Source organism: Mirounga leonina, unplaced genomic scaffold, assembly GCF_011800145.1.
Source record: "Mirounga leonina isolate KUSES-001 unplaced genomic scaffold, KU_Mleo_1.0 Mir_178, whole genome shotgun sequence".
NCBI lineage: Eukaryota > Metazoa > Chordata > Mammalia > Carnivora > Phocidae > Mirounga > Mirounga leonina.
Window position 1 is genome coordinate 8,336,552 of NW_023270464.1, and position 24,433 is coordinate 8,360,984.

Below are 24,433 nucleotides of genomic sequence, written 5' to 3' on the forward strand. Positions count from 1 at the left end.
CAGGAATGCAGCAGGGATGTCCACTATCACCACTGCTATTCAACATAGTATTGGAAGTCCTAGCCACAGCAATCAGACAACAAAAAGAAATCAAAGGCATCCAAATTGGCAAAGAAGAAGTCAAACTCTCACTCTTTGCAGATGATATGATACTTTATGTGGAAAACCCAAAAGACTCCACCCCAAAACTGCTAGAACTCATACAGGAATTCAATCAAGTGGCAGGATATAAAATCAATGCACAGAAGTCAGTGGCATTCCTATACACCAACAACAAGACAGAAGAAAGAGAAATTAAGGAGTCCATCCCATTTACAATTGCACCCAAAACCATAAGATACCTAGGAATAAATCTAACCAAAGAGGCAAAGGATCTGTACTCAGAAAACTATAAAATACTCATGAAAGAAATTGAGGAAGACACAAAGAAATGGAAAAACGTTCCATGCTCATGGATTGGAAGAACAAATATTGTGAAGATGTCAATGCTACCTGGAGCCATCTACACATTCAGTGCAATCCCCATCAAAATACCATCCACTTTTTTCAAAGAAATGGAACAAATAATCCTAAAATTTGTATGAAACCAGAAAAGACCCCGCATAGCCAGAGGAATGTTGAAAAAGAAAAGCAAAGCTGGCGGCATCACAATTCCAGACTTCCAGCTCTATTACAAAGCTGTCATCATCAAGACAGCATGGTACTGGCACAAAAACAGACACATAGATCAATGGAACAGAATAGAGAGCCCAGAAATGGACCCTCAACTCTATGGTCAACTCATCTTTGACAAAGCAGGAAAGAATGTCCAATGGAACAAAGACAGTCTCTTCAACAAATGGTGTTGGGAAAATTGGATAGCCACATGCAGAAGAATGAAACTGGACCATTTCCTTGCACCACACACAAAAATAGACTCCAAATGGTTGAAAGACCTCAATGTGAGACAGGAGTCCATCGAAATCCTAAAGGAGAACACAGGCAGCAACCTCTTTGACCTCAGCCGCAGCAACTTCTTCCTAGAAACATCGCCAAAGGCAAGGGAAGCAAGGGCAAAAATGAACTATTGGGACTTCATCAAGATAAAAACCTTTTGCAAAGCAAAGGAAACAGTCAACAAAACCAAAAGACAACTGACAGAATGGGAGAAGATATTTGCAAATGTCATATCAGATAAAGGGCTAGTATCCAAAGTCTATAAAGAACTCATCACACTCAACACCCAAAGAACAAAGAATCCAATCAAGAAATGGGCAGAAGACATGAACAGACATTTTTCCAAAGAAGACATCCAAATGGCCAACAGACACATGAAAAAGTGCTCAATATCGCTCGGCATCAGAGAAATCCAAATCAAAACCTCAATGAGATACCACCTCACACCAGTCAGAATGGCTAAAATTAACAAGTCAGGAAACGACAGATGTTCGCGGGGATGTGGATAAAGGGGAACCCTCCTACACTGTTGGTGGGAATGCAAGCTGGTGCAGCCGCTCTGGAAAACTGTATGGAGGTTCCTCCAAAAGTTGAAAATAGAGCTACCATATGATCCAGCAATTGCACTACTGGGTATTTACCCCAAAGATACAAAAGTAGGGATCCGAAGGGGTACGTGCACCCCGATGTTTATAGCAGCAATGTCCACAATAGCCAAACTGTGGAAAGAGCCAAGATGTCCATCGACAGATGAATGGATAAAGAAGAAGTGGTATATATATACAATGGAATATTATGCAGCCATCAAAAGGAATGAAATCTTGCCATTTGCAACGACGTGGATGGAACTGGAGGGTATTATGTTGAGTGAAATAAGTCAAACAGAGAAAGACATGTATCATATGATCTCACTGATATGAGGAATTCTTAATTGCAGGAAACAAACTGAGGGTTGCTGGAGTGGGGGGTAGGGTGGGAGGAATGGGGTGACTGGGTGATAGACACTGGGGAGGGTATGTGCTCTGGTAAGCGCTGTGAATTGTGCAAGACTGTTGAATCTCAGATCTGGACCTCTGAAACAAATAATGCAATATATGTTAAGAAAAAAAAAAAGAAGAAGAAGGTAGCGGGAGGGGAAGAATGAAGCGGGGGAAATCGGAGGGGTAGACGAACCATGAGAGACGATGGACTCTGAAAAACAAACAGGGTTCTAGAGGGGAGGAGGGTGCATGGAGCACTGGGTGTTATGCACAAACAATGAATCATGGAACACTTCATCTAAAACTAATGATGTAATGTATGGGGATTAACATAAGAATAAAAAAAAGAAAAAAAAAACACATTGAGCTGTGCACTCAACAATTCGTGCAATTCTCTGCATGTATGGTAGTCTTCAACAAAAAGTTCAAATAAATAAATAAATAAATAAATAAATAAATAAAGGCTGGGGGAGAGAATCTGTTGCTAGGAGACAAAGAAACCAGAATCCTGGCTTTGGTTATTAGCCCTTAGAGCTCAGAGAACAGATACACACAAACGCCTATGAAACGTTTCAGGGAATTTTAGTACCAGAGGAACACCAAGCCTGGCCAGCCACCAGATTGCCAGCCCCCGGGCCACAGGATGTGGTGGTCAAAGAGCTGCAGCCCCAGCAGGGGCACTCTGCCCCTCTCAGACATGGTGGGGGTCCAGGGTGGTCTTGCAGACTGGACCAAGGGGCCTGTGAATCCTATCCAGACCCTGAGCTGTGTGAGATTCAAGGCTGCAAGCTCTTGTGGAGGAGGTGAATGCACTTAAGGGCATTCTTTTTTTTTCTTTTTTTATTGATATATAATGAACATAGTGTTATATTAATTTCACAACATAGTGATTCAACAATTCTGTACATTACTCAGTGCTCATCATGATGAGTGTACTTTTATTCCCCTTTGTTTGTCTCCCCCATCCCTCACCCACCTCCCCTCTGGCAATCACCAGTAAGTTCTCTGTGTTTAAGAGTCTGGTTTTTTGTTTGCCTCTTTTTTCTTTGTTCATTCATTTGTTTCTTAAATTCTACATCTGAGTGAAATCCTATGGTATTCGTCTTTCTCTGACTGACTTACTTCACTTAGCATGATACCCTCTAGATCCACCCATGTTGTTGCAAATGGCAAGACCTCATTCTTTGTTTTAAATTTTTTATTATGTTAATCACCATACATTACATAAGACCTCATTCTTTTTTATTTTTTTTACCTCATTCTTTTTTAATGGCTGAATAATATTCCATTGTGTGTGTATTTGTGTGTGTGTGTGTGTGCACACCCCACATCTTTATCCATTCATCTATGAATAGACACTTGACACTTGGGTTTTTTTCCATTTCTTGGCTATTATAAATAATGCTGCAATAAACACAGGGATGCATACATCTTTTCAAATTAGTGTTTTCATTTTATTTGTGGAAAACAGTATGGAGGTTCCTCAAAAAATAAAATAATAGAATTACCATATGATATAGTAATTCCACTTAAACGTATTCTTAAGGTGCACACCGGGAAGAATGGACTGCATAGACCCTGGGTGTCTGAAAGGTATGACCTTTCTGAAACACTGTTTCTACTACATTGGACAATGACTCTTCTGTGGATCACGTTCTGCTTGCCTCCAGGCAGCCCTGCTCAACAGAACCATACTCCAAGCTTTGGGTGGAATTTAAAATCCCCTAGGAGCCACATTAAAAAAATAAAAAGAAATTAATAATGTATTTCCCCAAACCAACATGTCAAAAATATTATCATTTCAACCTGTAAAAAAACAAAGAAATGATTAAGGAGAGTGTTGCATACACTCCTTTATGTACACCATGTCTCTGAAATCTTATCGTGTTTTACATATACAGCCCATCTCAAGCTGCACCGGATACAATTTCACTTTTAAGGGTTCATCCCAAGGAAATAAGCAGACAAGTATCCAAAAATGTATATACAAAGAATGTTCACTAGGGGGCGCCTGGGTGGCTCAGTCGGTAAAGCGTCTGCCTTTGGCTCAGATCATGATCCCGGCGTCCTGGGATCGAGCCCCGCATCGGACTCCCTGCTCATCAGGGAGTCTGCTTCTCCCTCTCCCTCTGCCCCTCTTCCCCGCTCATGCTCTCTCTCTCAAATAAGTAAAATCTTTTTAAAAAATGTTCACATCAATACAAGGCAGAAACATAAACATACACCAAGAAGTAGCTGGGTGTCCAGCCCTAAAGGGGATCACTGGGGCACCTGCTCATAGTGTTCTTTCCTCTCACAGTGGCCAGCCCCTCGGCTGGGGCAGGGAGACCACAAGGCTGGCTGGGCTACAGTCAGAGGAGGGCATGAGGCAGAGAAGGGGGTTTGGTGGATGGGGGTGGGTGCGGGTGTGCAGGGGAGTTAGGGAAGACTTAGAGAAAAAGCCTGCGTCCCGGTCTCCCATCTCCCGGCAGAAGGGAGGAGTGTCCAAGAAGGAAGGGGCCTGACGGCAGAGCCACACCAACCTGGACTGGACACGGTGGAGCAAGCCTGGCAGGCATGGGGGGCACTAAATGTTCCACTACCCAAGGAGGGTAAGTGGGACCCAGAAAATCCCACAGCCACAAAGTAGGGGTATGAGGGGAAGGCTAGGGAACTTGCACGGGAAACAAACAACCTGGGTCCATGATGGCAAGATGAGGTGACCCTAAAGGTATGATGGGAACATGTCAAATGCTCAGGGGGCCCATGAGGAATCAGGGTGAACCGAGTCAGTGAGAGAGGACCCCCACACCATACCCGGGCACAAGAAACCAGCTGACACTCTGCTGGCCCAGACTTGAGCCGTGGACTGCAGGTAGCAGGACTGCAGCAAGCACGGGGAGAAGGGCTGCTGCCTTCAGGGGCACCTGGGTGGCTCAGTCGGTGAAATGTCTGCCTTTGGCTCAGGTCATGATCCCAGGGTCCTGGGATCGAGTCCCCCTTTGGGCTCCATGCTCAGTGGGGAGCCTGCTTCTCCTTCTGCCCCTCCCTTCCCCTGCTCCTGCGCTCTCTCCCTCTCTCTCAAAAATAAATAAATAAAACCTTAAAAAAAAAAAAAAAAAGGGATGCTGCCTTGGGGTCCTATGCACCAAAGAAGTTGGTACCCAGGATCCCTGCTCCTCACCTCCAGGAGGTCAGAGAGCCACAGCATTCCTACAACCTGCTGCCATTCTGGAAAGGAGCCTACAGGGAGGTGGAAGGCTGAGAACTCAGAGATGCTCAGCAGTACCTACACGGTGCTTTTCAAACCAAACAGTGCATAGGAATCCCTGGGGAAACGCAAGTCCTGATTCAGCACATCTAGGGTGGGGCCTGGGGTCCTGCCTTTCTAGCAGGTTCCCACGAAATGCAGACACTCCCAGTTTATGGGCCACACATCAAGTGGTAAGGGTCTATGGAATCTGAATTAAACAGGACTAATTAATCTAAAAACACTGATAAGGCAAAAAGATTAAAAATATTAAATTACATGCTTAATATACTCTGACTTTCAAGCAGATGCCAGATTCACATAAAAGAGACCAGTTATACAAAGAAATAAGGAAATCGCACATTCCCTCTACACCTGAGCTTAGTGTGAATAAACTCTGCAACAACACCATACGTACTTATAATCTAATGAAAATTCTGAAGTAAACACTTATGCAGCATAAAGATGAAAAATTTTAAATGATATGCCTAACATATCCTGGTTCAGCACATGCTGGGGATTCTCTTAAAGGAGCAGCGCCTTAATCTTCCTTTATAATAATCACAGAGCCGGGTCCCAGCCACTTTCCTTGGTAGGAGTTCTCCCGTTCTCCTCTGACTTGATGAATGAGCAGGTCCTGCCTTCTGGCCCCAAACACTGCTGAGCACTGCATTTTTATATGTTAGTTCATTAGCAGACTTTGCTATTTAGAGCAGTTTTGGGTTCACAGCAAAAAATCGAGCAGAGAGTACAAAGTTCCCACACATCCCCTCCCCGCACACACTTGGTCTCCCCCATCCTCAAGGTCCCCAACAGAGTGACACATTGCTACAATGGATGAACCTACACTGACACATCATTATCACTCCAAGTCCACAGTTCACTTCAGGGTTCTCTCTTGGTGTTCTACGGTCTATGGGTCTCAACAAGTAAATACTGACATGCATCCACGATTACACTATACGGAGCAGTTTCCCTGCACTGAAAGTCCCCTGTACTCCACCTATTCTTCCTCCCTTCCTTCCAGCCCCTAGAAACCACTGATCTTTATATTGTCTCTATAGTTTTGCTTGTTCTGGAATGTCATATCTTCGGAGTCATGCGGTATGGAACTTTTCACGTGGCCTTCCTCAACGTAGTAATCTGTATTTAAAATTCCATTTAAGGTTCCAAGTCTTTTCCTGGCTTGATACCTTGTTTCTTTCTAATGCTAAATCATATTCCATTGTCTGGATGTAGCACAGCTGTTTATCCTTTCACCTACTGAAGGACATCTTGGTTGCATCCATGTTTTGGTAATTATGAGGAAAGCTGTGAGGAACATCTGTGTGCAGGTTTTTGTGTGAACAAAAGTTTTTGGTTCATTTCGTTAATAGCAAGGAGCACGGGTGCTGGATCAAACGGTAAGAGAATGTTAAGTTGTATGAAAGACTGCCAAACTGTCTTCCAAAGAGGCTGTACCATCTTGCATTCCCACAAGCAATGAACAAGAGTACCTGTTGCTCCACATCCTTGTAAACATTTGGTGTTGTCAGTTTTTGGATTTTGGCCATTCTGATAGGTATGTAACAGTGTATTACTGTTGTTTTAATTTAAAATTCCTTAGTGATATGTGATGTTGAAACATCTTTTCATATTCTTACTTGCCACCTGTATATCTTCTTTGATGAGGTGTCTGTTCAGATAGTTTGCCCATTTTTTAATCAGGTTGTTCATTTTCTTAGTGTTAAGAGTTCTTTGCATATTTTGGATAACAGTCCTTTATCAGGCATGACATTTGCAAATATTTTCTCCTGTCTGTGGCTTGTCTTCTCATCTTCTTGACAGAGTCTGTTGCAGACAGAATAAATAAAAAATTTATTAATTTTAATAAAGTCCATTTTTTCACAGATCACGCCTTTGGTGTTCTATTTAGGGTCATGGCCAAATTCAACATCACTTAGATTTTCTCCTATGTTCTCTACTACAAATTTTGTAATTTTATGTCTTACATTACATTTAGGTCCATAATCCATTTTTAGTTTTGTGAAGAATCGGCATGTGGATATCCAGTTGTGCCAGCACCATTTGCTAAAAACAATATCCTTTCTCCAAAGAATTGGCTTTGTTCCATCGTCAAAGATCAGCTAACTATATTTGTGTGTCTATTTCTGGGATTTCTATTCTGTTTCATTGATGTATTAGTATATTATTTTGCCTTTACCACAATATCTTGATTACTAGAGCTTTACAGTAAGTCCTGAAGTCAGGTAACATCAGTCTTCCAACTTGGTTCATTGTTCTTCTTTATTCTTATGCTGGCTACTCTAGGTTTTTTGCCTCTCCATATAAACTTTAGAGTAAGTTTATTAATACCCACAAAATAACTGGCTGGGGGATTGCTGATCATTATAAATTTTTTATTTTTATTTATTTTTAATTTAATTTTATTATATTAGTCACCATAAAATACATCATTAGTTTTTGATGTGGTGATCCACGATTCATTGTTTTCCTATAACACCCAGTGCTCCATGCAGTACGTGCCCTCCTTAATACCCATCACTGGGCTAACCCATCCCCCCACCTCCCCTCCCCTCTAGAACCCTCAGTTTGTTTCTCAGAGTCCATAGTCTCTCATGGTTCGTCTCTCCCTCTGATTTCCCCCCCTTCATTTTTCCCTTCCTTCTCCTAATATCCTCCATGCTATTCCTTATGTTCCACAAATAAGTGAAACCATATGATAATTGACTTTCTCTGCTTGTCTTATTTCACATAGCATAATTTCCTCCAGTGCCATCCATATTGATGTAAAAGTCGGGTATTCATCCTTTCTGATGGCTGAGTAATATTCCATTGTATATATGGACCATATCTTCATTATCCATTCATCTGTTGAAGGGCATCTCAGCTCTTTCCACAGTTTGGCTATTGCGGACATTGCTGCTATGAACACTGGGTGCATATGACCCTTCTTTTCATTACATCTGTGTCTTTGGGGTAAATACCCAGGAGTGCAATTGCTGGGTCATAGGGTAGCTCTATTTTTAATTTTTTGAGGTAACTCCACACTGTTTTCCAAAGTGGCTGTACCAGCTTGCATTCCCACCAACAGTGTAAGAGGGTTCCCCTTTCTCCACAACCTCTCCAACATTTGTTGTTTCTTGCCTTGTCAATTTTTGCCATACTAACTGGTATAAGGTGGTACCTCAATGTGGGTTTGTCTGCTTTTTTTCCTGAAAGTCAGATGCTTTTTTTTTATGTTACTCACCATACATTACATCATTAGTTTTAGATGTAGTGTTCCATGATTCATTGTTTGCATATAACACCTGGTATTCTATGCAGTACGTGCCCTCTTTAATACCCATCACCAGGCTAACCCATCCCCCCACCCCGCTCCCCTCTGGAACCCTCAGTTTGTTTCTCAGAGTCCACAGTCTCTCATGGTTCATCTCCTCCTCCGATTTCCCCCCCTTCATTTTTCCTTTCCTGCTACCTTCTTCTTCTTTTTTTTTTTAAACATATACTGTATTATTTGTTTCAGACGTACAGGTCTGTGATTCAATGGTCTTACAAAATTTACAGAGCTCATGATAGCACATACCCTCCCCAATGTCTATCACCCAGCCACCCCATCCCTCCCACCTCCCCCGACTCCAGCAACCCTCAGTTTGTTTCCTGAGATTAAGAATTCTTCATATCCGTGAGGTCATATGATACATGTTTTCTCTGAATGACTTATTTTCGCTCAGCATAATACCCTCCGGGTCCATCCACGTCATTGCAAATGGCAAGATTTCATTCCTTTTGATGGCTGTATAAAATTCCATTGTATATATATAACACTTCTTTATCCATTCATCTGTCGATAGACATCTTGGCTCTTTCCACAGTTTGGCTATTGTGGACATTGCTGCTATAAACATCGGGGTGCACGTACCCTTTCGGATCCCTACTTTTGTATCTTTGGGGTAAATACCCAGTAGTGCAATTGCTGGGTCATATGGTAGCTCTATTTTCAACTTTTGGAGGAACCTCCATACTGTTTTCCAGAGTGGCTGCACCAGCTTGCATTCCCACCAACAGTGTAGGAGGGTTTTCCTTTCTCCGCATCCCCACCAACATCTGTTGTTTCCTGACTTGTTATTTATAGCCATTCTGACTGGTATGAGGTGGTATCTCACTGAGGTTTTGAATTTGGATTACCCTGATGCCAAGCGATGTTGAGCACTTTTTCATGTGTCTGTTGGCCATTTGGATGTCTTCTTTGAAAAATGTCTTTTCATGTCTTCTGCCCATTTCTTGATTGGATCATTTGTTCTTTGGGTGTTGAGTTTGATAAGTTCTTTATAGACTTTGGATACTAGCCCTTTATCTGATATGACATTTGCAAATATCTTCTCCCATTCTATCAGTTGTCTTTTGGTTTTGTTGACTGTTTCTTTTGCTGTACAAAAAACTTCTTATCTTGATGAAGTTCCAATAGTTCATTTTTGCCCTTGCTTCCCTTGCCTTTGGCGATGTTTCTAGGAAGAAGTTGCTGTGGCTGAGGTCGAAGAGGTTCCTGCCTGTGCTGTCCTTTAGGATTTTGATGGACTCCTGTCTCACATTGAGGTCTTTCAACCATTTGGAGTCTATTTTTGTGTGTGGTGCAAGGAAATGGTCCAGTTTCATTCTTCTGCATGTGGCTGTCCAATTTTCCCAACACCATTTGTTGAAGAGACTGTCTTTTTTCCATTGGACATCCTTTCCTGCTTTGTTCAAGATTAGTTGGCCATAGAGTTGAGGCTCCATTTCTGGGCTCTCTATTCTGTTCATTGATCTATGTGTCTGTTTTTGTGCCAGTACCATACTGTCTTGATGATGACAGCTTTGTAATAGAGCTGGAAGTCTGGAATTGTGATGCCACCAGCTTTGCTTTTCTTTTTCAACATTCCTCTGGCTATGCGGGGTCTTTTCTGGTTCCATACAAATTTAGGATTATTTGTTCCATTTCTTTGAAAAAAGTGGATGGTATTTTGATAGGGATTGTGCACTGAATGTGTAGATTGCTCTAGGTAGCATTGACATCTTCACAATGTTTGTTCTTCCAATCCATGAGCATGGAACGTTTTGCCATTTCTTTGTGTCTTCCTCAATTTCTTTCATGAGTATTTTATAGTTTTCTGAGTACAGATTCTTTCCCTGTTTGGTTAGACTTATTCCGAGGTATCTTATGGTTTTGGGAGCAATTGTAAATGGGATCGACTCCTTCATTTCTCTTTCTTCTGTCTTGTTGTTGGTGTATAGGAATGCCACTGACTTCTGTGCATTGATTTTATATCCTGCCACTTTACTGAATTCCTGTATGAGTTCTAACAGTTTTGGGGTGGAGTCTTTTGGGTTTTCCACATAAAGTATCATATCATCTGCAAAGAGTGAGAGTTTGACTTCTTCTTTGCCGATTTGGATGCCTTTGATTTCTTTTTGTTGTCTGATTGCTGTGCCTAGGACTTCTAATACTATGTTGAATAGCAGTGGTGATAGTGGACATCCCTGCCGTGTTCCTGACCTTAGGGGGAAAGCTCTCAATTTATCCCCATTGAGAATGATATTCACTGTGGGTTTTTCATAGATGGCTTTGATGATATTGAGGTATGTACCCTCTATCCCTATACTCTGCAGAGTTTTGATCAAGAAAGGATGCTGTACTTTGTCAAATGCTTTTTCTGCATCTATTGAGAGGACCATATGGTTCTTGTTCTTTCTTTTATTAATGTATGGTATCACACTGATTGATCTGTGGATGTTGAACCAACCTTGCAGCCCAAGGATAAATCCTACTTGTCATGGTGAATAATCCTTTTAATGTACTGTTGGATCCTATTGGCTAGTATTTTGGGGAGAATTTTTGCATCCATGTTCATCAAGGATACTGGTCTGTAATTCTCCTTTTTGATGGGGTCTTTGTCTGGTTTTGGGATCAAGGTAATGGTGGCCTCATAAAACGATTTTGGAAGTTTTCCTTCCATTTCTATTTTTTGGAACAGTTTCAGAAGAATAGGTATTAATTCTTCTTGAAATGTTTGGTAGAACTCCCCTGGGAAGCCATCTGGCCCTGGGTTTTTGTTTTTTGGGAGATTTTTGATGACTGCTTCAATTTCTTTAGTGGTTATAGGTCTGTTCAGGTTTTCTATTTCTTCCTGGTTCAGTTTTGGTAGTTGATACATCTCTAGGAATGCATACATTTCTCCCAGATTATCTAATTTGCTGACATAGAGTTGCTCCTAATATGTTCTTAGAATTGTTTGTATTTCTTTCATGTTGGTTGTGATCTCTCCTCTTTCATTCATGATTTTGTTGATTTGGGTCATTTCTCTTCTCTTTTTGATAAGTCTGGCCAGGGGGTTATCAATCTTGTTAATTCTTTCAAAGAACCAGCTCCTAGTTTCGTTGATCTGTTCTACTGTTCTTTTGGTTTCTATTTCATTGATTTCTGCTCTGATCTTTATTATTTCTCTTCTCCTGCTGGGTTTAGGCTTTATTTGCTGTTCTTTCTCCAGCTCCTTTAGGTGTAGGGTTAGGTTGTGTATTTGAGACCTTTCTTGTTTCTTGAGAAAGGCTTGTATTGCTATATACTTTCCTCTTAGGACTGCCTTTGCTGCATCCCAAAGATTTTGAACAGTTGTGTTTTCATTTTCATTGGTTTCCATGAAATTTTTAAATTCTTCTTTAATGTCCTGGTTGACCCATTCATTCTTTATTTAGTAGGATGCTCTTTAGCCTCCATGTATTTGAGTTCTTTCTGACCTTCTTCTTGTGATTGAATTCTAGTTTCAAAGCATTGTGGTCTGAAAATAGGCAGGGAATGATCCCAATCTTTTGGTACCTGTTAAGACCTGATTTGTGACCTAGGATGTGATCTATTCTGGAGAATGTCCCATGGGCACTAGAGAAGAATGTGTATTCTGTTGCTTTGGGATGGAATGTTCTGAATATATCTGTAAAGTCCATTTGGTCCAGTGTGTCATTTAAAGTCTTTATTTCCTTATTGATCGTTTGCTTAGATGATCTGTCCATTTCAGTGAGGGGGGTGTTAAAGTCCCCCACTACTATTGTATTGTTGTCGATGTGTTTCTTTGCTTTTGTTATTAATTGCCTTATATAATTGGCTGCTCCCATGTTAGGGGCATAGATATTTACAATTGTTAGATCTTCTTGTTGGATAGACCCTTTAAGTAAGATACAGTGTCCTTCCTCATCTCTTATTATAGTCTTTGGTTTAAAATCTAATTTGTCTGACATAAGGATTGGCACCCCACCTTTCTTTTGGTGTCCATTAGCATGGTAAATGGTTTTCCACCCCCTCACTCTCAATCTGGGGGTGTCCTTGGGTCTAAAATGGGTCTCTTGCAGACAGCATATCGATGGGTCTTGTTTTTGTATCCAGTCTGATAGCCTGTGTCTTTTGATTGGGGCATTTAACCCATTTACATTCAGGGTAACTATTGAAAGATATGAATTTAGTGCCATTGTATTGCCTGTAAGGTGACTGTTACCATATATTGTCTGTGTTCCTTTCTGGTCTATGTTGTTTTTAGGCTCTCTCTTTGCTTAGAGGACCCCTTTCAAGATTTCTTGCAGGGCTGGTTTTGTGTTTGCAAATTCCTTTAGTTTTTGTTTGTCCGGGATGCTTTTTATCTCTCCTTCCATTTTCAGTGACAGCCTAGCTGGATAGAGTATTCTTGGCTGCATATTTTTCTCATTTAGTGCTCTGAATATATCCTGCCAGTCCTTTCTGGCCTGCCAGGTCTCTGTGGATAGGTCTGTTGCCAATCTAATGTTTCTACCATTGTAGGTTACAGATCTCTTCTCCCAAGCTGCTTTCAGGATTTTCTCTTTGTCTCTGAGACTCATAAGTTTTACTATTAGATGTCGGGGTGTTGACCTATTTTTATTGATTTTGAGAGGGGTTCTCTGTGCCTCCTGGATTTTCATGCCTGTTTCCTTCCCCAAATTAGGGAAGTTCTCTGCTATAATTTGCTCCAATATACCTTCTGCCCCTCTCTCTCTTTCTTCTTCTTCTGGGATCCTAATTATTCTAATATTGTTTTGTCTTATGGTATCACTTATCTCTCGAATTCTGTCCTCATGATCCAGTAGTAGTTTATCTCTCTTTTTCTTAGATTCTTTATTTTCCATCATTTGGTCTTCTATGTCACTAATTCTCTCTTCTGCCTCATTTATCTTAGCAGTTAGAGCCTCCATTTTTTTTTGCACCTCATTAATAGCCTTTTTGATTTTGACTTGGTCATATTTTAGTTCTTTTATTTCTCCAGAAAGGGTTTCTCTAATATCTTCCATGCTTTTATCAAGCCCAGTCATCCAGGAATTGTGTATCCTATAAAACTATCCTTCAGGGGTGCCTGGGTGGCTCAGTCGTTAAGCGTCTGCCTTTGGCTCAGGTCATGATCCCAGGGTTCTGGGATCGAGTCCCACATCGGGCTCCTTGCTCGGCAGGAAGCCTGCTTCTCCCTCTCCCACTCCCCCTGCTTGTGTTCCTGCTCTCGCTATCTCTCTCTCTGTCAAATAAATAAATAAATAAATAAATAAATAAATAAATAAATAAACTATCCTTCAAAAATGAAGGAGAAATTAAGAGCCACAGAGTATATGGCCCCAATTATCTGCAATATCCAGAGTAGGTACATAGAGACAGAAAGCAGATTGGTGGCTTCCACAGGCTGGGGAATGGGGAAAGAAGATAAACCTATAAATGTGAATGGACTTTCCTGTTAGAGTGATACAAATGTTCTGGACCCAAGTAGAAATGGTGGCTGCACAGCAATGTGAATGTCCTAAATGCCAATGAACTGTTCACTTTAAAATGATTGATTTTATGTTACACGTAAATTTCACCTCAATAAACTAAAAATTGAAAATTGCAGAAAATTCTGGTTTCTGACAAACTGGCAGAAGGGCTGAATCACCATTAGCAGCACTGACTGCCCTCTGCTCACTTTCCTCCTTAGTTACCTGACTGGCCCCATGGGCATCTGAGAGGGGGTCCCTAGTTTAAGGGCAATATGCTAATCACGTTTTTTAGAAATACCAAAAACAACACGATATAGACTGCACCTTATGGAGCGAAGAGCTATCTAGCATAATTATTAAGTTATTATTCTAAGTAAAACCCTACCCTTGGGCAAGAACAGGCAACACAGAGAGGGCAACTTTTATTGGCAGCCAGCAACACAATAGAATTTCACATACAAGGGCTGCCTTACATTTCACTGTTTCTTTGGTTTTGTGTGTGGTTTTTTCAAAGGGCTGGAAAAGCAGTTAAAAAAGGCTTTAACCAATTTTATTCTATAAATGTACGTAAGTGCAGCCCCTGTGCCAATTACTGGTATCAGTTCTGATTCAGTGAATGAGAACATTAGTATTTCACACAGAAAACCTTACATCTGTCTAGATATCCTGTATGCAGCCTAAATAGTAGCCCTCCATCAGTGTCTGTGGTTCTCTGAAAGAGAACTTACATCATCACTCCACATAGGTCAATGACTAGAAATGAAGTTTCTCATTTTGGTCATGACCTGGCTCACATCATACAACAAAGCAAAGGTAGAGAGTTTACAACAAAATTCTGCTGGACACTAAGCATATCAATCTCCTCTTTCAACTGGAAAAAAAAAATGCTGAAATCATCTAGTTCTCTTCTTGCACTACTTAATCAAAGAATCAAAAACTCAGGATTTCAAACTTACATTTTTTTAGTATCAAATAGCAAGGCTAAACCTGTTACAGGGTGCTAGCCATCTGGCACAATACTTTTATTTCTACTGTTGCTTTGAGTTTTGTTTAGTTTGTGGGTTTCTGGGTGGGCAGGGGCAGCTAAAATTCTCAGGCAGGAAAAAACAATCTCAAGCAGAGCCTACGCCAAGCCCACATTTACCACATGTAACTTACTTAATTCCTCAAAGTTTTCATTTAATCACCTGCAAAATGGGTGGAGAAATAATACCCAGATTGTGAAGTCTAACAGTAACAAGAGTAAAACCTCCGTGTATGATAAGGATTCACTGATTACTGACTGTTAGTAATCAGATTTAATATTCATAGTTCACACCTGATAGTGGGAAGCACCTTGGTCTAACATACTTTGGTTCCAGTTATGACTTCACAATTTCCATATGATAGAGAGCAAGTCCCAATTACCCTCTATGTGAAAGAAGAGGAGGACTGTGTCCTAGATCAGGCTATCAAAGTGTTTTATGGAATTCTAAGGACCAAGAGAGATACTTTGAAGGCCACAGAAGGTAGGGAGGGAGGCCTGCTAAAATTTTACCATCTGACTGTGTGTTATGACTTCAAGTTTTTGAAAAATTAATACATGGGTATAACTTCCTGATGGGAAGAAAAGGCAATGATAATTTTCTACACACTATCAAACATACCACCCACTGTTAAAATAGTATTTTTAGTTTATGTAGAAATAAGTTATTTTAAATGACAGCAAATTCAATTAAAGTCAAAATTAATGAACCTACTAACAATTCAGCAACAAGTGTTTCCCATGCTTCCCTGACAACTCGCTTCAACTGAGGACCTTGCAAATCCTGATGCAAGCATCACACTTAATGCTGAATATTTAAAAGTATTCCCAGTAGAGACAAGGAATTTGAAAAAGAAACAATAATAAAGAGTAATAAGAAAGAGATGTTATCATTACTTACTAATGGAATGATTATCCACATATAGCATTCAAAGGTTACACTAACCTAGTAAGAAGCCTAAACGTACCATAATCAAACTGGCAAAAACCAAAGAGGGAATCTTGAAAGCAGCAAAAGTGAAGCAGCTCATCACGTACAAGGAATCCTCAACAAGACTAAGGGCTAATATCTCATCAAAAACCATGGAGAGCATAAGGCAATGGAACAACATATTCAAAGTGCTGAAATTAAGAAGAACAGCTGTTGAGGAATAATTCTCTATCCAAAAAAAAAAAAAATTCTCTATCCAGCAAAAATAGTCCTTCAAAAATGAAGACACTAAGACATTTCCAGATAAACAAAAACTGAGGGCTCATAGTTGCCCTACAAGAAATGTCAAAAAGAGTTCTTCAGGCAGAAGTGATGGGACACTAACTAGTAACCTAAATCCATGCAGAGAAATAGAGAACACCACTAAGGGCAATACATGGCTAAATATAAAACACAATATAGGGCACCTGGGTGGCTCAGTTGGTTAAGTGACTGCCTTCGGCTCAGGTCATGAGCCTGGAGTCCCAGGATCGAGTTCCACATCAGGCTCCCTGCTCAGCAGGGAGTCTGCTTCTCCCTCTGACCCTCCCCCCCTCATGCTCTCTCTCTCTCATTCTCTCTCTCTCTCTCAAATAAATAAATAAAATCTTTTAAAAAAAAAAACACACAATATAAATGCATTTCTGTTTGTTTGTAACTCCTTTCTTTTTATCTTAATACACATCTGTGTGAAGTGATGATTATGGGTCTATGTTGATGGGCAAATAACGTATAAAGATACACTTTATAACAATAACAGCAGAAAGAAAGAGGAGAATGGAGCAAAGTTTTTGTATACAAATGAAATTAAGTTGGTATGAATAATAACTATATTGTTACAACTTAAAATGTTAATTGCAATCTCCAGGGCAACCACTAAGTAAATAACTCAAAATATACAGCAAAGAAAACAACAAAGGAATGAAAATAGTATACTATAAAAAATTTATTATAAAGAAGATGTTGTCCATATATATAATAGAATATTACTCAGCCATCAGAAAGGATGAATACCCAACTTTTCCACCAACATGGATGGCACTGGAGGAGATTATGCTAAGTGAAATAAGTCAAGCAGAGAAAGTCAATTATCATATGGTTTCACTTATTTGTGGAACATAAGGAATAGCATGGAGGACATTAGGAGAAGGAAGGGGAAAAATGAAGGGGGGAAATCGGAGGGAAAGGTGAACCATGAGAGACTATGGACTCTGAGAAACAAACTGAGGGTTTTAGAGGGGAGGATGGTGGGGGATGGGTTAGCCTGGTGATGAGTATTAAGGAGGGCATGTGCTGCATGGAGCACTGGGTGTTATATGAAAACAATGAATTGTGGATCATTACATCAAAAACTAATGATGTATTATATGGTGACTAACATAACAATAAAATTAAATTAAATTTTAAAAAATTTATTTAACATAAAACATGACAGTAATTGAAGAAATAAGAAACAAAAAAGACATAAAATGTATAGAAAACAAACAGCAAAACGGCATAAGTTCTTCCTTATTGGTAATTACATACTATGAAAATGGATTAAATGCAACCCCCAAAAACAGGGATTAGCAGAATGGATTTGAAAACATGATCAAACTATATGCTGCCTACAAGAGACTCACTTTGGATTAAAAGACAAATTGAAAGTAAAAGGACAGAATTAGATATTCCACACAAAGAGGAACAAAATAGAGCTAGAGCATCAGACCAAACAGACTTTAAGACAAAAACGGCTACTAGAGACAAAGAAGAACATTATATAATAATAAAAAGTTTAATCCATCATGAAGATGTAACAGCTATAAATACAGATAACCCAACAATAGAGCCCTAAAAATATATGAAGCAAAAACTGACAGAATCAAAGAAAGAAAGCAACAATTCAACAATAATAGTTTGAGACTTCAATATCTCAGTTTCAATAATAGAACAACTAGACAGAATATCAGCAAGGAAAGAGAATATCTCAACAGCACCATAAACCAACTAGACTAAACAAACTACCACAGAATATCCAACCCCAAAACAGCAGAATATATATTCTTCTCAAGTGCATATAGAACATTCTCCAGGATAGAACATATGTTAAGATACAAAACAAGTCTCTATAAATTTTAAAACATTCAAATCATGCAAAGTATGTTCTCTGACCATAGTAAGTTAAAAAAAATAAAAGGAAATTTGGAAATATCCAAAATATGTGCAAATTAAACAACATACTCTTACATAACCAACCAATGGGTTAAAGAAATTGCAGGGGAAATTAGAAAGTACTTTGAGATAAATAAAAAACAAACACAACATACCAAAATTTAATCATTCATAAGAGTTTACTCCCTCTAAATGAAAGTAATGTTCAGAAAGAAATTTTTACCTGAAAACTCCTATGCTAAAAAAGAAAAAAAAATCTCGAATCAATAACCTTCTTCTTCTAATCTTCTACCATAAAAAACCAGGGCAAAAAAGAGTAAACTAAACCCAAGTCAAACAGAAGAAAAAGAGAATAATGGAAAAAATGAAATAGAGAAGAAAAAATAAAAAAAATCAACAAAACCAAAAGTTGGTTATTTGAAAAGATCAGCCAAACTGACAAACTTCAGCTAGACTGAACAGAAAAACAGCAGAGAAAATCAATACCAAATTTACATAAAATCAATAGAATTCTAAGGAAATACTATGAAAAACTGATGCCAAAAAAAATCACATAACCTAGATGAAATACACTAATTACCAGAAACACACAAGTTGGGCGCCTGGGTGGCTCAGTTGGTTAAGCGACTGCCTTCAGCTCAGGTCATGATCCTGGAGTCCCTGGATCGAGTCCCACATCGGGCTCCCTGCTTGGCAGGGAGTGTGCTTCTCCCTCTGACCCTCCCCCCTCTCATGTGCTCTCTCTCATTCTCTCTCTCTCAAATAAATAAATAAAATCTTTAAAAAAAAAAAAAAAGAAACACACAAGTTATCAAAACTGACTCAAGAAGAAACAGAAAACATGAATAGACTAGTAACAAATAAAGAGAATCAGTCAGTGCTATGGATTGAATGTGTCTCCTCCAAATTCATATATTGAAGCCCCAATCCCAAAGTGATGGTATGACTTAGGGTGTGAGAGTGGAGCCCACATGAATGAGATTAGTGCCTTTATAAGAAGGGACATGAAAGAAATTATTTCTCTCCCTCAGCCATGTGAGGATAGCAGTAAGAAGGCAGTCATCTGCAAGACAGCACTGGTTTACCAGAAACCAAATCAGCTAGCACTTTGATTCTGGACTTCGCAGCTTCCAGAACTGTGACAAATAAATGTTTGTTGTTTAAGCCACCCAGTCTATGGTATTTGTCACAGCAGCCCAAACTGGCTAAGATAGTCAGGAATCAAAAAACTTCCAACAAGAAAAGCCCAAAACCAGATAGATGGCTTCACTGGTAAATTCTACAAAACCTTTAAAGAAGTACTAACAATAATCTTTCTCAAATTCCTCCAAAAATAGAAGAGGAGTGAACACTTCCTAATTTATTCTATGAGACCAGTATAACTATGATACCTAAGCCAGACAAAGACATCAGAAGAAAACTTCAGACTAATATCCCTTGTGAATATACATGCAAAAATCCTCAACAAAATATTAGCAAATTGAATCCAACAGCATATAGAAAGGGTCATTCACCTTAACCAAGTGGGATTTGTCCAAGAAATATGAGGTTGGTCTAATATATGAAAATCAATCAAAATAATATACCATAGTAATAGAATAAAGCACAAAACCTACATGATCAAAAGATGCAGAAAAAGCATCTGCTAAATTCCAACATCCTTTCATGATAAAAATGCTCAACAAACTAGAAATAGAGAGGAACTTCCTCAGTCTGATAAAAGGTATCTATGAAAAACTGACAACTAACATCATACTCTTTTATTATTTAAGTAAAGTTGACATACAATGTTATATTAGTTTCAGGTATACAACATAGTGAATTCACAATTCTCTACATTATGCAATCAATGCTCACCATGATAAGTGTAGTTACCACCTGTCACCATACAATGGTATTACATAATATTGACAATATTTCCTATGCTATACTTTTCATCTCCATGACTTACTGATTTTATACCTGGAAGTTTGTACCTCTTAATCTCCATCACCCATTTTGCCCATCCCCCTACCCTTCTTCCTTCTGGCAACCACCAGTTTGTTCTCTATATTTATTAGTCTACTTCAGTTTCTGTTTCTTTGTTTGTTCATTTGTTTTGTTTTTCATATTCCATATATAAGTAAAATCATATGGTATTTGTGTTCCTCTGTCTGACTTATTTCAGTTACCAGGATACCCTCTAGGTCCACCCATGTTGTTGCAAATAACAAGATTTCATTCTCTTTTATGACTAATATTCCATTGTATATATACATACTACATCCTTTTTTATCCATTCATCTACAAATGGGCACTTAGATTGCTTCTATGTCATGACTGTTTTAATAAAGTTGCAATAAACTGTTAAACAAAATGTGGTATATCCACATAATGGAAATCATTTGCCATTAAAAATGTTTCATGCTATAATATGGATGAACCTCGAAACATGCATAGGAACAGAAACCAGACATAGAAGGTATATATTTTATGATTCATGTTATATGAAATGTCCAGAACAGGCAAAACCATAGAAACAGAAAGTTGATTAGTGGTCATCAGTGGCTAGGAGTAAGGGGAAATTGGAGGTAATTGCTAATGGGTATGGAATTTCTTTGGGGGGGTCATGGAAATGTTCCGGAATTAAAAATAGTAAGGACTGGGGCACCTGGGTGGCTCAGTCAGTTAAGTGTCTGCCTTCAGCTCAGGTCATGATCCCAGGGTCCTGAGATCGAACCCCACGTCGGGCTCTCTGCTCAGTGGGGAGTCTGCTTCTCCCTTTCCCTCTGCTGCTCTCCCTGCTTGTGCACCCTCTCTGTCAAATAAATAAATATTTTTTTAAAAAGTAGTAATGACAGCACAACAGTGGAATCTACTGAAAATCACTAAATTGTACACTTTAGAATGCTGAATTTTGTTATGTGACTATCTCAATAATAAAACATAAAAATAACAGAATCATTTTAATCAGCCATACTAGCAAAAAACAACTAAATATCTTTTGAGAATCTAGAGAAAAGGAAATTACAAAATCATTGCCATCGGAATAGGCAGTCAAAGAATATGTGGCAACATAATATAGAAGAAAAAGTATTACAGAGGTGTGCCATGCAATCCGCAAATTTTTTCAAATGTTATTTCTCTGGATTGTGTGATATATTTGGTACATTTCAAAGCATTTGTTAAATTTATAACTTGTTGTGATTTATTTTCTCATTCTAAGTAAATACCTACTTTCATGACTAAATTTGTATTTTTAAGGTTGTTTTCTTTCTGTTAAAAGAACTATAAAGGTCAGGTCCCACAAAATCTACAGAAGAAACAGAAAAACAGTAACCCTGGGATCGAGTACTGCATGGGTCTCCTTGCTCAGAGTCCTGGGATCCAGGCCTGCTAAATGACTGGAAGAGCAATCTGGTACTTTTAGGGTCGTTAAGACGCCCATTCCCCATGACCCAGAAATCTCACTTCTAGGGATGGGCTCTGCCAGTGTGTTTGTATCTCAGCATGGGGGACGCATGAGAGGACATTCCTGGGAGCCTGCTTGTAAAGGCAGAGCATCAGAAACAAGCTGAATGGTCATCAGAGCACAATGCAGATGACTGGGATATATTCTCACAAAGGAATTCTAAACAGGTGGTAAACAAATCCATAAAACCTGGATGGATATGGAAAACAACACAAAATGCTACAAGCAAGTTTCAGAACGATACATGCAGTTAATATCGCTTGTGTGATTTTTTTTTTAAGATTTTATTTATTTATTTATTTATTTATTTATTTATTTATTTGAGAGACAGGTAGTGAGAGAGAGCACAAGCCGTGGGGAGAGGGAGAAGCAGACCAGCAAGCCTGGATCCCAGGACTCTGAGCAAGGAGACCCATGCAGTACTCGATCCCAGGACTCTGGGATCATGACCTGAGCTGAAGGCAGATGCTTAACCGACAGCCACCAGGTGCCCCAGTGTGTGATTTTTTTTTTTTTTTAAACCACATGTACAGGTACTACATGTTTGTTCTGCAGACAGAAATGAAATGAAAAAGGAAGGTTCTCTTTCGTTTTGAAAGAAACAGACAGGCTGGGGGAGGATACAAAAGATTATCACTGGATCTGTCATGTTTTCATTCTTTAAAAATATTGTGAGGAGGGTGCCTGGGTGGCTCAGATGGTTAAGCGTCTGCCTTCGGCTCAGGTCATGAGCCCAGGGTCCTGGGATCGAGTCCCGCATCGGGCTCCCTGCTCCTTGGGAGCCTGCTTCTCCCTCTGCCTCTCTCTCTCTCTCTCTCTCTGTCTCTTATGAATAAATAAATAAAATCTTTAAAAAAAAAAATATTGTGAGGAACTGACGCAAATATTTCAAAGTTCTGGCATCTAAATTCTGCATTGAGCATATATGCTTATACTTAGGATTGCTCTCTTACCTTTTTTTCTCTGAAGCTGGGCTAACGATATTTATCTGAGTGGAAGAAATACTTGAATGTTTAAAAACAAAACACATTTTTGGAGGGGTAAAAACAGGAGCAAATCAGGAAATGCTAATAATAATGTGTTAACAGCTTTTATCTACTGAACTGGAAGCTTTGGTATCGCCCCACCCCCACACCTGGCCCCCAGAGCGGTAGCCCAGGCTGACAAAGGTTCAGGAACAGCATGGAAAACATGTATCTCTCTTGGCTGGAACAGTTCTCACCTGGCAATTTATCCTAATGAGATTCTCCTGAAGTTGTGCAGACTCTGACACAAAGATGTCCAGTACCAAGTCACCTTGTAGATAAAAAAGGAAACAACCCGAATGCCCAACAACGGATGGGTAAATGGGGATTTGTGAAATAAACCATGACTCTCGAGCATGCATGCAGACCCTCGGAAGGATGTGAGTACTTAAAAAACGCTTTCACCGGGCACCTGGCCGACCCAGTCAGTAGAGCATGTGACTCTTGATCTCATGGTCGTGAGTTCAAGCCCCACACTGTGTATAGAGATTATATTTTTAAAAAAATTATTTTTCACGTGTGGCAGGTGGATTTCCTGAAGAAGTGGGGAGATGGGCTCATTTCTTCATGGGGGCTCTACAGCAGCCTCGCCAGGGTGTTGGGGATTTTTTCAAACTTCTCCCAAGTACCTGGCCATGGCCTCCGGACCTGGAATCTCGCACGCCTCTCCCGAAGGATCTGTGACCCGACCTGTGCCGGCAAATCACCAAGCACAAGCACGGTGCTAGTGCCTAGCGGTTTCATTCAATCCCCTCAAAACCCCGTGAGGTAAAGCACTCTAATCGCAGTGTCACAGGCTGGGAGGGGCGTAGAGGGTGCCCACCCACAGGCACACGACAGTAAGCAGGGGGACACGGTTCCCACTCTGTCACACCACACCGCTGATACTGGTCCTCCCCATCACCTCCAACCTGGGGGGATGCTCACAGAGTTTAGTATCCAGGTGATGACAAAGCCCTTACTCTAGCACTGTCTAAGATGCCAACAACACCAGTCACACCGCAGGAGAAAAGGCATGCCACCGAAAAATGCTGACACACTGGGTATTGTGAAGCGCCATCCAGGCTCTGGAAGGGCTCAGATGTGAAAATCTGCACATCCTGCAATCAACATACCTTATGCATAATAAAATATGAACAGTGATTATTTGAGAGTTAGGACATTAGGGCAGGTGTTTTTGCCCATCTGTATTTTCTAAATTTTCTACAGTCAACCATATTACTGCTAAGATTAGCAAAAATGGTAAGTAAACATTATTTCAAAAGGAAAAAAAAAATGAGACAATTGGATTTACTGTGAAACTAAAGTTTAAGCTTCAGGGCCTCCTACACACCAGGTTGGGAGAGGCCCTAGCTTGTTTGTATTGGTGGTTTTGTATTATTTGGGATAAAGATGTCCCCAAACTGTACGTGCTTCAGGCCCCATAAAACTATGATCTGCCTTACAACCAGCACACATGGGGCATCCAACAAGTCTGTGCTTCCTGCTTTAAAAGAGAGAGATGGAAACATTTTCAACTTTGGTGAGGACAAAAGCGAGCCTAGATCATCACACCCAGGCAATAAAATCAGTATTCTCCCTCTACCTTTCATAATTATCAACCCTGCTGTTCCGCCCACAAAATTCAAACCTAGAAGCCCTAAGCCCACTTGCCATGGTACTGGGAGGTGGGGTCTTTGGGAGGAGAAGAAGCCTAGGTGAGATCATGAGGGGAGAGCCCCTATGATGGGATTCATGCCTTTATAAGAAGAGGAAGAGAGAATGCTCCCTCTCTACCAAATGAGCACCAAGCAAGAAGGTGGCCATCTGAGAGCCAAGAAGAGAGTCTCATCAGGAAATGACTCTGCTTGCACCTTGATCTTGGCCTTTCAGCCTCCAGAAATGTGTGGTAT

General features: G+C 40.0%; 1 protein-coding gene across 11 annotated transcripts in view; it reads right to left on the reverse strand.

The window, feature by feature from the left end:
- The window catches only part of FAM189A1 (family with sequence similarity 189 member A1), a 480,663-nt gene that overhangs the window by 377,666 nt on the left and 78,564 nt on the right, over window positions 1-24,433 (reverse strand). The gene's annotated exons all lie outside the window — the stretch shown is intronic.